Raw genomic sequence first — 14431 nt, forward strand, 5'->3', positions numbered from 1 at the left:
AGACTCCTCAAAAAATAAAAAATAAAATAAAACAGAGTCCAGGGAAGACTTCACAGAGTCTGAGTAGGTGACCTTTGAGCAAAGGACTTGAAAGAGGTGAAACAGTGAGCTTTGCAGAATATTCCACGTGGAGGGAGGCCCTGAGGTAGAGTCATGACTGGCTTTGAGACTGAAGAGAATAGAATAAAATCCAAGCTTCACTATTTACTATGGCAAATACTAAGTATTTACTAAGGCAGTCCAGGCCCCTATTCTCCCAAAAAACAAAGACAAGAAACGATCCTCTTTATCTCGTTTCCTGACACTCCCTCCCTCAATACATACCATCCACACTGGTCTTCCAGTTTACCAGAAGTTGTTTCCTGCTTTTTCCTGTGTTGTGCATCTGCTAGGAATACTCCTCCAACCCTTATGCCCGTATACAATTTGCAAGGCTGGTTCCTTCTCATCCAATAGGTCTCAGTTTAAATTTCACTTTAGGCTTTTTCTGACCACAGGACCTAAAACATCTGGGCTCTTTTTGGCTGGGCGCGGTGGCTCACGCCTGTAATCCCAGCACTTTGGGAGTCTGAGGCGGGCGGATCACGAGGTCAGGAGATCGAGACCATCCTAGCTAACACGTTGAAAACCCGTCTCTACTAAAAATAGAAAAAATTAGCCGGGCGTGGTGGCGGGCGCCTGTAGTCCCAGCTACTCGGGAGGCTGAGGCAGGAGAATGGCGTGAACCTGGGAGGCGGAGCCTGCAGTGAGCCGAGATCGTGCCACTGCACTCCAGCCTGGGCGACAGAGCAACACTCCGTCTCAAAAAAAAAAAAAAAAAAACAGGGCTCTTTTTCTTTCTTTCCTATGTCAGTTTCCTATTTGTTTCCTTCCTGACATCTACCACACCATGCAATTGGGATTCATATATATATATATATATATATATATATATATATATATGAATTTGACTTAAATCTCATTAGGTATAGTAAATGGCATCTGTCATTTAAACTTGCATTTGATCACTAGTGAAGATTAAGCATTTTCCCAAGTAATTGTTAGTTCTTAGCATGATCTATTTTCTATATTTTGGCCAAACAAATGTTCATTTAAAGTCACTTTGTTTTAAGGATGAGAGCAGGGCTGGACAGCCAAAACGCTACCCTCTCCATTTATTTTGGAGGAATTTATTTTCCCAAGTTCCTGGCAGAGACAGTGACTCACCGTGACTATCTCTGCAAAAATCATTCCAAAACCCACACCAATTCAGAGAAAAGTGCTTCATTTCGATAACATTAACTTGTGAAAACGAACAAGAAAGTTGCATTTGAGTGGTACCAGGTTTCCCCATTATGCAGTTATCGAGCAATTATTAATGGCCAACCCAATTATACGCTACAAGGAAATGACGGTCACAGGGAAGCGCAAAGCCCCGGAGCGAGGGAAACCCTGCTCCTCACCGGCCCCTCTGCCTTTTCCAGGGCGCTCTCCGTCCCGAGGCAGGAGATGGCCTGGTTGACCCTTCGAGCCAAGGCGGCAAAACCGGTGCTGGGCTTGCGGGGCAGGGCATCAAAGTTCCTCCGGGTGCTGTACCGTCCCGCCCGGCCCCTCTCCCGGGCACCGGAGAGATGACGGCTCCTCTCGCGAGAGCGCGAGCAAGACCCGGCTCCGGGCAGCGGCGGGATGTTAGCCCAGCGCTTTAGACCGCGCCCCCTCTGGCGCAGCTGGGAGAGGCGCGGCGGAGGCACTGCCGGGAGCGGCCGGCGACGCGCACGCGCAGGTGAGCGGGGCGGGCTCGGGAACGCGGGGGCACGAGGACGAGGGGCGGGGCCTGCGTCGCGCTGCGGGCACGTCGCCGCGCGTCTTCAGTATTTAATGTCTCTGTGTTCCACCCGCCTGGGCGAGCACGTGGGGGAGCTGCGGAAGCGCGGCGCTGCGGGCCGGGCCGCGGGGCACAGCTGGGGGCAGGCGGCGGCGCGCAGACTCCGCACCCCGCACCCCGACGGTCGCCGAGGAGCTGGTAGGTCGGGGGCGTCTGCGCCGGGGACCCCCTGCCGGAGACCCGAAGGCGGCGGGGTCAGGGCGATGGAGAGCCTGAGGTGCAGGTGCAGGGTGCGACGCGCGCTCCGGGTACCCCGGGGGCGGGACGCTCCGGACGCAGAGGTGTCCTGGGGGCTCTCGGCCGCTGCGCGCTGTCAGGCAGGCCCATCTTTCCCTCCCTCGCCTGCGCCCCCTCTCGTCCTCCCCCGCCGGTTGTCTGCCCGCGGGCTCCTGACAGATCGCGTGTGCGCGGCTCTGGGCGGCGCTCTGCGGCCGCGCCGTCCTCCCCACGCGCGTCACTGTCCTCGGGGGCGGGGGCGCGACGCCCAGGTCGCCTCTCTGCACCTCAACTTTACCGGAGAGCGCACACTCGCCTGCGAGGCTGACCTGAGCGCGTCCCACCCAAGGTCGCCCAGCCCCGCGGGCGTTTACTTTTCAAAGGTCGTGTGTACACAGTCTGAGCCGGAGCTGCCCCTTCACTTCTGGAGCCTCACCCAACTTCTCACCCTCGGCTCGCCCGCCGGCGCAGCCCCTGGGAGTTCCTTGCGGCGAGCCAGGGGAACCGGGAAGATGGGCCGGGACATCGGCCGGTTGTGATCCAATCGTGTTTCGGGCTGAGGGACCGTTCGAACCGAGTTGGGGTCTGGAGGTCGGAGGCTCAGGGGCGTCTCGGGGGGATTTGCATTCGTAGCCCCTGCAGGCGTGTCCGGAGGGGCGGTGGCCGTCCAGCCCGGGGTGTCTGCCGACCTCACGCCCGGGGGCACCGAGGGTCACGTGTCCGGCCCCGCCAGCGGCCCAGCGCCCCGGGTGCGCGATCTGGAGGGACCGTGCCAGTTTCGGGGTTACGATGTGCTAGGAGAGGCAGTGGCTGGATTCCTCGAACGCGGGCTTTCTGGCGTTCAACTCTTTTGTGCCCTAGCTGAAGGTCTTCCTGTTTCCCTTCCAGGGAGGGATAGGAGAAGAAAGGTGCTGATCGTGGTAGGCGGTGCTGTGGCGACTCGGAACGGCATGGGAGCCCTGGGCGTTTCGGGATCTTCCTCTCCTGGGGGATGTCCTGGGTGGCGGCGCCTTCCTGCCGCTGTTAACACAAATCCGGTGGACTTCGCTCCAGGTGCGAGTCGAGGCCTCTCAAGCTGGGTAGGGCGTATGCGCAGGGCAATTAGTGAGGTTAACCTGGGTATCTTTCCCCTACTGTAGTGCGCGTTACTTCGTGTTTAAATTTGTCTCCAGTGAAATCTAGGCTGCTGGACCTGGTGCAACAGTATCTGTTAGTTACTGATCAAGGAACACCGTTCACAAAAAGCTATTAATTCTGGCAACTAGTAGCCTTACATGCTCATGTAACTGCTAAGTCCTTCCCAAATTAGTACCTTTTTTTTTTTTTTAAACTCTTTATTTAGAAAGCAAAGCTTGGACTCTTAGCACCACCCATCCACTTTGCTCTTAAAGGTACAGAACATCTTTGAAATGAAGAGGGCTGCCTGACTTGATCATTTCTGTGATTCCTCTGTTCTTGGCATTGAAGTGGTTCACCTGCTGATTATTTAAGACCCTGAGCACTGGAAGCAAGTGCAGTTATGTTTTGGGAGCCTTTTGACTTGCGTTGAACTTTTCTTCTTTAACCTCTAACTAGTTTTGTAGGTTTTGCATAATTCCTGGGTGTATTCTCTTTGAAATATGGCCCTAGGTTAGAGGAGGTCCTCTGGATCCTACAGGCATGCAAATCACTAAAGCTTGAGGCCATTGCTAGATTAAATAGGCTCTGTCTTCATGCATGTTGTCAGATGATGGCTCAGAACTTGCAGGTAACAGATCCTAGCCAATGAGTGAGACAGGTCTAATGGATTTGCGTCTAGGTATAGTTCCTTGTAGGAATATCTCTCCCATCTCCCAGTTGTTTCTAGGAAATGCATTCTCACTTGGCCACTGCAGGGTGACAGTGGAGGTGTCTATTGTAAGTGGTCTGCTCAGGTGCTGAAGTCGATATGTCTCCAGTGTAAGGTTGCTGAACATCAATATTTAAAAGCAATTTATCTTGCTACCTGGTAACCCAAATTATTCTTGAGCTTTGGACATAGGCTGGGTTGCAGCCATATTTTAGGGGGAGGCTGGTGTTAACCTCTACAGTATTCCCTTTTCCTGTCCTAAAGACAAATGGAGATCATATTTGTGATACTGGGGACTGTGATAGGTGCTTAAGCATTGCTCTTCCCCTCTCCTCCCTAAACAATCCCTGAGACTGACTTTGTTTCTCTTGAATTACTTGAGTGACTTGAATTCTATTAAAAGCACCCCTCTCCTTAGCCTCTGACCCAGAAGCTTGTTTGGGAGGAAAAACGAATTGGTTTCCCTAAGCTTTGCTGGCTAGCCTTCTGCTCCCAGCCTGCAACATGACTTGATTGTGTGTGCATTTCAGGGCTTTGAAGAGCAGGCAGCTTGTAGCCAATGTACCCGGAGAGCTGGCTGTAGAGTTCCCCTCCTAGGTCACTCCTTCCTAATCTTACCTGTGAGTCTGAATGATTGGGCCTCTCTGTAGCTTGGTCTGTTTTCCTATTGTGGGGAAATCAGTTGTTTCAGGTATGAGTTAATACCTTCAGCTTGTCATTCTCAGGCTTTTTCTTCCACTATGGGGAGGTAGTAGATCCTGTGGGCATCTTGTCCCATTGAAATCATCTCATATACTGTTTGAGAGTTGCTCATCTTTATGGTGGGGGGTGTATTTTAGTCCTAAATCGTGCTTCTTAGGGCAAGTTCTGTTTCTTCCATGTTCCTTCCTGGTGTAATACCTCAGGCAGTTTTCACTTTTATGATCATTCATTAAGTTCCCATCATATGTCGCATCCCACTGAAGGAACCTGCTGGCCTTGTTACCTAATTTTAAGCTTGGGCTGTGGAAAACATCATCAGTGAGCGTGTTTGGAGTGGGACAGAGTCTGGCTGGAGAAACAGGTAGTGGGGGACCTGGGAGCTAAACTTGAGAGGATGCCTCTTTCTTGATAGTTACTGTGCTAGGTGAGTTATGAGCAAACGGCTCCCTAATCCTTTAATCCTCACACCTCTGAGTACGGTGAGGGTGAAGGTGGAGGTCATTCTGGATTGTTTCAGTGGCTGTCACACAAATTCAGATTGAGGGGTAGAGGAACTAGGAAGTGTGGGTGTGGAGTTAAAACTAGGTCCTCTGGATGGCTCTTGTGAGAAGAACCAAGAAATGTTCTTAAATCCCTGGGCTTTTCTCCTAATCTTTCTGCTGCTTTCTAAGTAGATTGTTAACATTGTGTGTATTATCGTTCAGCATTCTGAGAACTAGCTTTCCAGCAATGAATAGCTTTCAAGGTGTCCTTTGCCTTAACTTTTTCATTTTACTAAATGGTGCAGCCTTGTCCGCATTCTGTCTGGGTCTTCACCATCTGGTTGTTTTTCCGGCTTGGTTTGATAGTTTGCAGCAGTCAGTGGTAAACATTGTGTTCCCTGTGCTGTAATGGTGGCTGGTTGTGTTCACCAAGCCATGTGTCACTAAGGCCCAGTTGCACTTGGGAGCAAAGAAGGGCCCCGAGGTGAGTCCTGGAAGTAAAAGTATGTATAACCTAGGGCTGATGAGGCTTGTTTCACTGCTGGGCTTAGCTGACAAGAGCCTGGGACTTGCTGCAGCTCTGAGAGCTGAAACCTGGCTGTGATTCTAGGCAGTCTGGTTGGCCTTCCAGGTCTTGGTTTATATTCAGTGGCTAAAGGAGGGTTGGTCAAAATTATCAGTATTCAGATTATGGTCCTGGGAGCCTTGGAGTTAGACCAAACGTGCCCAGGGGCCACTGGAGTGATGTGTTTCGGCTGGGGAGCACAGCTCAATGGGTAGTACATGTCAAAGACTTCAGGGGAAAAAAACCAACTCACTGTTCATCTCAAGTTCTTAGCTCTAAGGTGTGCTACTGTTCTAAATATTTTTTATTTTTAAAGATAGCTCTATTTGCCTAAATTTGTCCTGGGTGTGGGGAGTTTAGAGCTGCCTTGCCTATAGGGTAGCTGCTAGCTGTGTGACTAATTAGACTTTTCAAAGTATTTTTAAAAAAAGTTTCTCAGTGGCATTAGCCACATTTCAGGTTCTCAGTGGCCTCGTGTAGCTAGTGGCTGCCGTCCTGGTCAGTACAGGTCAAGAACATTTTCCATAATCGAAGAAAGTTTTGTTGGACATCGCTGGCCTAGAAAGTGTTTTTTTCTCCAACTCTAAAAGCTTAATTGTCTCAACTTGTAAGTCTCTAAAGCATAACATGTTTGAGCTTAGTCTTCCAGAGTCCATAAACCCAACAGCTTTGGTGACAAATTATCTACTGGTTGTCTCCATGACATACTACAAGTGAGTTCTAGTCTGCCAGTTGGGAGTGGATGATCAGTTTTGAAACAGTTTGAGTGAGGACCTTCAGAAAGGACCTGGGGATGGGAGCGTGAAGCAAACGTCCAGACGCTAAGCCCTTAGAAAGCCCTTTTGGTTTGAGAGCCTGTTTATTATCATAAAGATCCCTGCTGGTTTGTCCTTGGTCTCCAAATGTCAGCTGTCAACATATTGTTACTTGGTCCTTCACCCACCTGATGACTTCCTACAGATCTCAGTGCGGCCCTTCTCTTAAACCAGTTTGTGTTTTCATTCTCCTCTTTCCAGTCCACCTAAATGTTAGGGGCCATTCTTCACAGAAGGTGTTGGGGGAGAGTGGGGCCACAGCGCGGATGCTAAGGTGTTCTTTTGTGGCAGGGATGGGGGGGTTCTTTGTTTCTAGATGCCCCCTCTTCTAGTCCTGGGTGTGCTTTGTTTGAACCCTGCTAGATTGACCTTTGGTGTATATAATGTGAGATCTCTTTTCTTGGAGCCAGGCAGCATAAAGGACACTTATTGATGAGCACCTACAGGCATATTAGTGGCTTTTTTTTTTTTCTGTGTCATTTTTATTCTCTGTCAGCCCTATGAGGTGAATACAGTGATGAGTTTGTGGGTGAAGAAACAAGATCCGAGTAAACTGGTCCCTGGACACAGCGAGGGCTGGACTGGCTGGGACCTGGGTTGTGGTGTGCTCCCCACCTCCTCCTCTGCCCCCGCCGCCCCCCATGCTCATTGGTTGTTGCTTATTTACTGCCCCTTTATCACCACAACCTCATTCAGGAAACTAAACTGGGTTTTAGAAAGATTAAAATCATTTATCCCACATATGGAGTCTGACTATTAAGTGTTTTCAGCCTCGTTACAACTCTGTGAGGGAGATATTCTTATTCCATGTTACAGGACATCTTCATTTTATGGGAAACTGAAGTACAGGATCCTACTCTTAACTCTCTTGTCTTTCCAAAGCCATATTTTATCATCAGAATTATGCAACCATCAGGTGCTTTGGAAATGCACAAGTAATGACTATGAATAAAAAAAGCTGTGCCTGAGGGCTCAGGGAAACCGCTCTGAAGACTGAGCTGGTTGAAAAAGACAATCCTGAAGTCACTAATTTCCCGACACCTGTCAGACCTCACTTGGAGGTCACGAGACCATCTCCTGGCCCTCCAAAGGCTGTCACCCAGCAGTAGCTGGCCTCCTGGTTAGAGGAGGCAGTAAGATCTGTTCAAGCACAGCCCCAGCCCCCATCCCTTCTCTGGCCTGGGCCTGGATGTGCCTTTGTGAGGTTGGGTCGATGACAGATCTCAACGACCGATCTGAAGGACAGTTGAGTCTTCTGTACACTCCTTCTTGCCCCTCCTTTCTGCCCCTCCCAAGAAAAAGGAGCAGGAGTGATTCTCACTTTCCTGAACTGCCTTGGAGGGAGACCCACACTCAGCTGTGCCTTTAGCTGTCTCTGGGAGAAAAGGCCGTGCTGCAAATAACCTCCCTGCTTTGTCCTTTGGCTTTGGTGTGGCTCACCTGGCCAAGCATGTGCTGGTGCTATTTTTAGCAGGGTGGCACCCTTTAGGAGGGCCAAGTGCATGTGGCTGCAGTGTACGGGACAGGTCCTGGTGCCAAAGCTGCTGCTGTCTCTGCTGCCACCGCCTCGTCAGGAGAGAGAGGAGAATAAAGCCACCCTGGAAGCTGCCAAGGGGTGTGTGGAGGGGATGGCTGCTTAAGAGGTCTCCAGGGCTGCCTTTTCTATTCTGGATCTGTGGCAGGGGCCCAGCCTGCCTGCTGGTGCAGGCAGGCATGTGACTGAGGCAGCCCAGGGAGCTGGGGAGCTGGGTGTCAGACTGCTGCCTGGGGAGTGAGGACCCCTTGTTGCCCCAGCAGTCAATTTCTCAGGAAACCACATAACCCCATTAAAAACATTATTTATTTATTTATTTAGAGACGAGGTCTTGCTTTAAAACCCAGGCTAGAGTACAGTGGCTTGATCATGGCTCACTGCTGCCTTGAATTCCTGGGTTCAAGGGATCCTCCTGCCTCAGCCTCCCAAGTACCCGGGACTATAGGTGCACATCATGATGCCTGGCTAATTAAAAAAAATTTTTTTGTAGCGATGGGGTCCCATCACCTTGCCCAGACCCATCTCAAGACTCCTAGGCTCAAGTGATCATTCCATGTTGGTATCCCAAAGTGCTGAGATTACAGGTGTGAACCACCGTGCCTGGCCCCATAACTTCATTTTTGTGTGAAGTTGCCCAGCTTAAGGGCCGGCCACTAAATGGACAGTAAAGACTCTCTAATAGTGTGGATTGGTGGGCGGTCTGATTCCTCTGGCTTAAACCAAAATGCAAACATGAAAGGAGGCATGGCCATAGACCCCCAGTGAGAATTCTTTACTGTCATGCCACAGAAGCTGAAGAGGGATGAAAAAGCAGTTTGACCAGCAAGCTTGCTGGTTCCCTAGGCCACCCTTTCTTCTCTCCTTTTCAGTTCCTCCTTCCCTCTAACTTGGAGCTGTTAACTCCAGCCCATCTATCTGTTTCTGATTAAGAAAGCTTCAAGCCTTATAAGGCCCTCTGTTGCCTATGGTTTATGTTGGCTGGAGAGCAAGGTTGTTTTTTTGCAAAGTCTGATTCAAAGAAGTGGCAAGGGCTTACGTAGGCTGTGTGTGTCCGCCTCCTGGGGCTGGACTGCCTTCTTGGAACAGGTTCCTTTGAGGGAGCCTGAGAGTAGGGGGGGCTTACTACCGCTTACCCTTAGAGGTGGCTCTGTAAGGCTACTGTGTGGTGTGGCCGCAGGGCTTCCTGGCAAGTGCATTCGCTGCGAACTTAAAGGTAAAAGCAAGCCCCTGTTTACCTACACAGTGCACCTGTCATGCTACCAGCCACAGAGGCATCCTGTTTCAGGAACCAAGTCTGGAAGCAGCTTCTGCTTATTAATTAAGCACTAAAGTCCCTTGGCTCCTCAGGCACATCATTTTCCCCCTGGAGAGGGTTTGGTGGACCGTATCCCTTGGGGTTCTTGCGAGTCCCACTGGCCTTCCGCGCAGTGACGTTGGAGAGCCCTTTCTCTGAGAGCCGTGCTCTGACCTCATCTTCACCTCCCCTCTTGCTACCTCTTGAGTCAGCCAAGCCTGTTCCTGCCTTAGGACTTTGGCACAGGTTCTTCCCGCCTGGAACTTTCTCCCCGCTCTCCTCCTGCCTTCCCCCAGATCTTGGCACAGTTCTCAAGTGTTCCAGTTCTGATGCCACCTCTTCCAAGAGGCATTCCCGCCTCATTCTGTCTGCAGCTGCCCCTTCCAAGTGCTCCATCCAGCCTTTCTCATTTCAACCACAGCACACAGAAAAGGACTAGGTGACCATTCCTCAACTCTCCCAGCTGGTGCCCTGCTACACGCACAGGGATATAGGTAATTCATCCCATGCAAGGGCAGCCTTAGGGTTCAGTTCTCTCAATCAGTTGAGAGAGGCTGCAGGTCTTTATATTTAAGTCGCTGAATCTTTGCAGTATCTTACCTATAATTTGACTCTCTACCCTTCCTTCCACCTTTGCTTCCTGAGGGATCTCTTTCCCTTATGTGCCCAGCGAACTCGGCTCACAGTGCGTGTTAAACTCTTTGTTAAATGACTGGCCCTGAGAGGTCCAGCCACCTGATGCTGGCTAGCCCTCAGTGCCTTGCTTCCAGAGGGGTCTAACCTGTCAGTAAGCATGCTCTCTTTTTGATATTACTATTATGTCAGCTGGGCAGTTGGGGGTCTCTGAAGCAAAATTGGCATCTATTATTATAGGAAAATAAGGTCTTACAAGTTTGTACACAGATGAGTTGACATTAATGCAAATTTAGGATGGTTAATAAGAAACATAAAGCTGTGTGGTAATAGAGCACGCATTGCTACTTGTATGTAGCTTAATAATGTGTTTTCTATCAAAACATTACTTGTAGAAAGATTTGGCTTTTGACTGTGTACAAGGCTTGAAAGGACAGTCCTTTGCCCACTGCCCCCCACCCCCATTGCTTTCAGTTCTTCCAGCTGTCCCCATCATTGTCAGTAGTATTATTTTCTTTCTTTTTAAGGATTATTATCTGATTTGTTTTTCTGCTGTGGGAGATAGGATTTAGCTCGTTCCTGTGCTTTTTTCTTCCCTCATCATCCCAGTGTAGAGATAGCCCAAGTTTTGGTCAAGTTGCTATTCAGAATATACATTATTATAATATGAACCTTGTTTATGGCTGCAAGGTTTTTAGTTTCCCATATTTCTTCTTTTCCTTCATTTTCTTCTTCTCCCCTCCTAGTTAATTTCCTTAGTTTCTTTTGCTTAATTTTCTGTCTCTCTCACCAGTTCCCTGACCACCTCCCAGCCTCCACCGTTGCTGTGGAACGCCTGTCATTGGGGGAAAGTGGCTCTCACTGTGGCTCCACATACCAGGTGCTCGCAACAGTTCCACGTTGCTCCTGGGCACATCCCTTTTCCCTGGCTCTGCTTCCCCTTCAGCCTTGGAATTCCCTCTCCCCTTCTCTTGTCTCATTTCTGGATCCAGTGCCCCTCCCTTCTTGGTTGATTTCCTTGTCTTGGGGGAGCCCATCGTTCAGTAGCTTGCTGAGAAGGTGTGCGTGGTTTGTGGCCCACAAGAAGCCAGCCGATCCATGCAGGGACAGGCACCTTTGAAGGCATGGATCGGGCCTTCAGTTGGGTGGCCGAAGTCAGCAGACAACTAGGCCCGCGGAGCCCTTCCGCCAGGCCAGGCCAGGCCAGCAGAAGGTCTGACTTCACTTTTTAGAGAAGTTATAAATGTGGGGATCTGGATTTGGGTGCCAGGTAGTGGTGAAAATGGGTCCCCTCCCCCCCCTTTTTTTTTTAAAAAGACAGCTCTCACTGTCCCCCAGGCTGGAGTGCAGTGATCCCATCATAGCTCACTGCAGCCTTGATTTCCTGGGCTCAGGTGATCCTCCCACCTCAGCCTGCTGAGTAGCTGGGACAAGAGGCATGTACTACTATGCCCGACTCATTCTTTTAAATTTTTTTTTGTAGAAATGAGGTCTCACCATGTTGCCCAGGCTAGTCTCGAACTCCTGGGCTCAAGTAATCTTCCAACTTCCAAAGTGTTGGGATTACAGATGTGAGCCATCGTGCCTGGCTGAAGATGGGTCTTGAATGAAAGTCTATATATTGAATGGGGCACCCCAACTCTCCTTGGCTCCCATAATGCTGGCATTCAGGCTTATATCCTCTCATTCCTACCCCAAGATACTAGAACATTCTAGTCTGAGGACACTGGCACCCCATTTTCTGTTCCTTCTTCACCCCTAACAGGGCACTTCCCTGTCCCTGGGAAGGGACAAAACTTTCAGTTGGTCAGTAGCAGAGAGTGGCAGTAACAAGCCCACTGGAGAAAAGGTCATTGCTTGTTTTTTGAGACAAGGTATCACTCTGTCGCCCAGGCTGGAGTGCAGTGGTGCGATCTCGGCTCACTGCAACCTCTGCCTCCTGGATTCAAGCAATTCTCCCACCTCAGCCTCTCGAGTAGTTGGGACTACAGGTGTGCGCCACTATGCCTGGGTAATTAAAAAAATTTTTTTTTTGTAGATACAAGGTCTCACTATATTGCCCAGGCTGGTTTTGAGCTCCTGGCCTCAAGCAATCCTCCCAAAGTGTTGGGGATTGCAGGCGTGAGCTACCGTAGTGGCCTGTTTGGGCTTTTTTTTTTTTTTTTTTCTTCTGCCCTCGTCTCCACTACTCCCCGCCCAGACTGAAAGTGCCTCGAGGGCAATGCCTTGCCTGATTAATTTGTGTCCCACCATGCTTTTCCCTGTGAGTGCCAGTAATTATTTGTTGCATAGAAATTACCTTCTATGCTTTTATGTGATTTCTGGGGTGGTCGTAGTTCACTGTCTGCCATTAGGAAGATGAGGGTCTTACCTCTTTGGTTTTGCCCATGTGAGGAGCTGTGAAGGGTTTTTTGCTGCACACCAACATCTTTTCTGATGTCTTTACTGGCTTTTAAGTAAAGTCGTTGTCAGGTGGCCATTGCGTACCTTTTGGGCAGTTTTGTGTAACGTCTTCTGTGGTCATGGGCGGGAACTCCACGTACCCAGGAAGGCATTCCTGGCACCTGTGTTGTGACCATCTTTAGAAACCTGTCAGAATTCACTTGTAAAGCAAGATGGTTGTCAAGGCCAGAGGTGAGGGGCAAGGTGAGAGTGACATAGTTTTCAAAGTTTTAAAATCCACACCCCTACCCCCCAAATGAAGTGATTAGGAAGACCTTTGTCGGAGGTGCTGATGATTTTTCCTTCACGAAAAGAGGCATGTGACTTATATCTGCCGTGGATGGTGGCCAGCAGAGCAGGAAGGAGACCGGGCAGTTCACCCTTGGGTACTAAGTTTGCTAGAGCAGGAGTTAGTTTAACTTTTAGTTGGACTGGAGGAGCTCTTAATTTGAGGCCATGTCCAGAGATGGTAGATGGTGTTTCTGGCTTTTGGCTTGTCTTACCTAGAGATCCTGGTAGTGGATTCAGGGTTTCCATTTTGGCCATAGAAGGCTTTGCCAAGCAGGTGCTCAGACACTGCTGGGTTAAGCCTCTGGCCTTCTGGCCTTCCTCCTGTGAATTGGGCTGGAAAAGTGTCCCGAATTCCTGACAGCTGCTCTACATGGAAGGGCAGAAGCACCCCAAAGTGTGCTGGTCTGGTGGTGCGGCCCCCCTGGCTTCTCTGTGGGCCATCACAATGGAGGGTGGGAGACAGTCCTGGACAGGACCTCACAGCCCCACTGTGAGCTAATTTGGGGTCTCTAGGGTACCCACATGAAGTCATAGCTTACTGTGACTTACACAGGCCCCTAAGGATGAAGGTAACAGTCCTGTGAGCACTGAGGCTGGGCCGGGACCAACACCTGAGCCATGGCTCCAGCACTCTGATTCCTGGCCCAGCCATGCTGCTGAGGGCGCACAGCCCAGGCCTACCATCGCCCCCACCCTTGGTGGCAGAACTGAGCACTACCCAGCAAGGTAGGTGTTGGCGGCTGCAGCATGTATCCAGCCCTCCTGTTGGTTGGGGCCTTCTGGGAACACCCTTTAGAGCTGCATCGTCCAGTAGGTAGCTGTCAGCTGCAGGTAGAGAGTTCAAGCTAAATTAACCTAAAGTAGAATTCAGTGCCCTAGTCACACTGGTCACATTTCAAGTGCTCAGTAACCTCCCATGACTAAGTGGCTGCCAGTATTGGATAGCAGTCACTCTTGAGGGTCACCCAGACCTTTACCTCTTGTGACGTACTCTACTTTACCATGTTGCAACTGCCGCGACTATGGCTCCTGTGGCGAAGGTCAAACTCTTTGTCTCTCCTGACCAGCACTTCAGCTCCTAGGATTTCTTCCTGTTTTACTCTGGGACTCACTGTTCCCTCCCATGCCCAAAGATATTAGAAACTCAATTTGTGTCCTGTCCCTCTCCCTACCCACCCGTTGCAGCCTAAGGAAATCCTGGCCCTCTTTGAGAAAGTCTTCCTGGGCTCCCTTTGGCCACTTCTCAGCTGCTTGTGGCACAGGGGTGTGTGTGTGAGTGAGTGAGAGAGATTGATTCTTCCATCAGAATCGTGTGCTTCTGGTGATCAGAATCTGCTGCTTGTAGCAACTTAAACATATTTGAATGAATAAGCAAAGTGAGTAACTGTGACCTGATGAGGAAATAGGTAAATGCATCTGATACAAGCCAAGAGGTGCTTTTGGAATCTTGTGGAGAACTCCAAGTTTGTGATTTTCCTCCACCAAACTCCCATGGAAGGGAGTATGCCTCTGCCTGGCCGCAGTCTGCTGTCATTCTCTGAATGCAGTGGCTGAAGTGCTGGGCTTTAGGTTCTGATTCCCTGCCCTTGGAAGACCCCCTTCAAGGGGAAGAGTCCCTCAGCAGGAACTTAATGAGCTGGGCATTCTGGAGGTGGAGTGTCTTGGGCAGGCTCCTTCCTATCGGTAGAACACCCGGGGACAGCCTTTGTCAGTGTGAACACTGGAATAATGGAAGAAATGTTCAGATTCCAATGTAAATGTTCAT

At 50.1% G+C, this 14431-nt stretch overlaps 1 protein-coding gene across 3 annotated transcripts in view; it reads left to right on the plus strand.

Moving 5' to 3' along the window:
* The first annotated feature begins 1890 nt into the window (after positions 1-1890).
* Positions 1891-14431, plus strand: part of AKAP1 (A-kinase anchoring protein 1) — a 36122-nt gene continuing 23581 nt past the window's right edge. Inside the window, exon 1 of one of the 3 annotated variants that reach the window (XM_058445365.1) lies at positions 1891-2002. The gene's annotated coding sequence lies outside the window, so the exon portion shown is untranslated. Of the gene's footprint in view, positions 2003-13208; positions 13393-14431 lie in introns of those variants that run through there. The other 2 variants (XM_058445364.1, XM_032162822.2) reach the window with 2 other exon arrangements.

This window comes from Hylobates moloch, unplaced genomic scaffold (genome assembly GCF_009828535.3).
Source record: "Hylobates moloch isolate HMO894 unplaced genomic scaffold, HMol_V3 SCAFFOLD_10, whole genome shotgun sequence".
Classification (NCBI taxonomy): Eukaryota; Metazoa; Chordata; class Mammalia; order Primates; family Hylobatidae; genus Hylobates; species Hylobates moloch.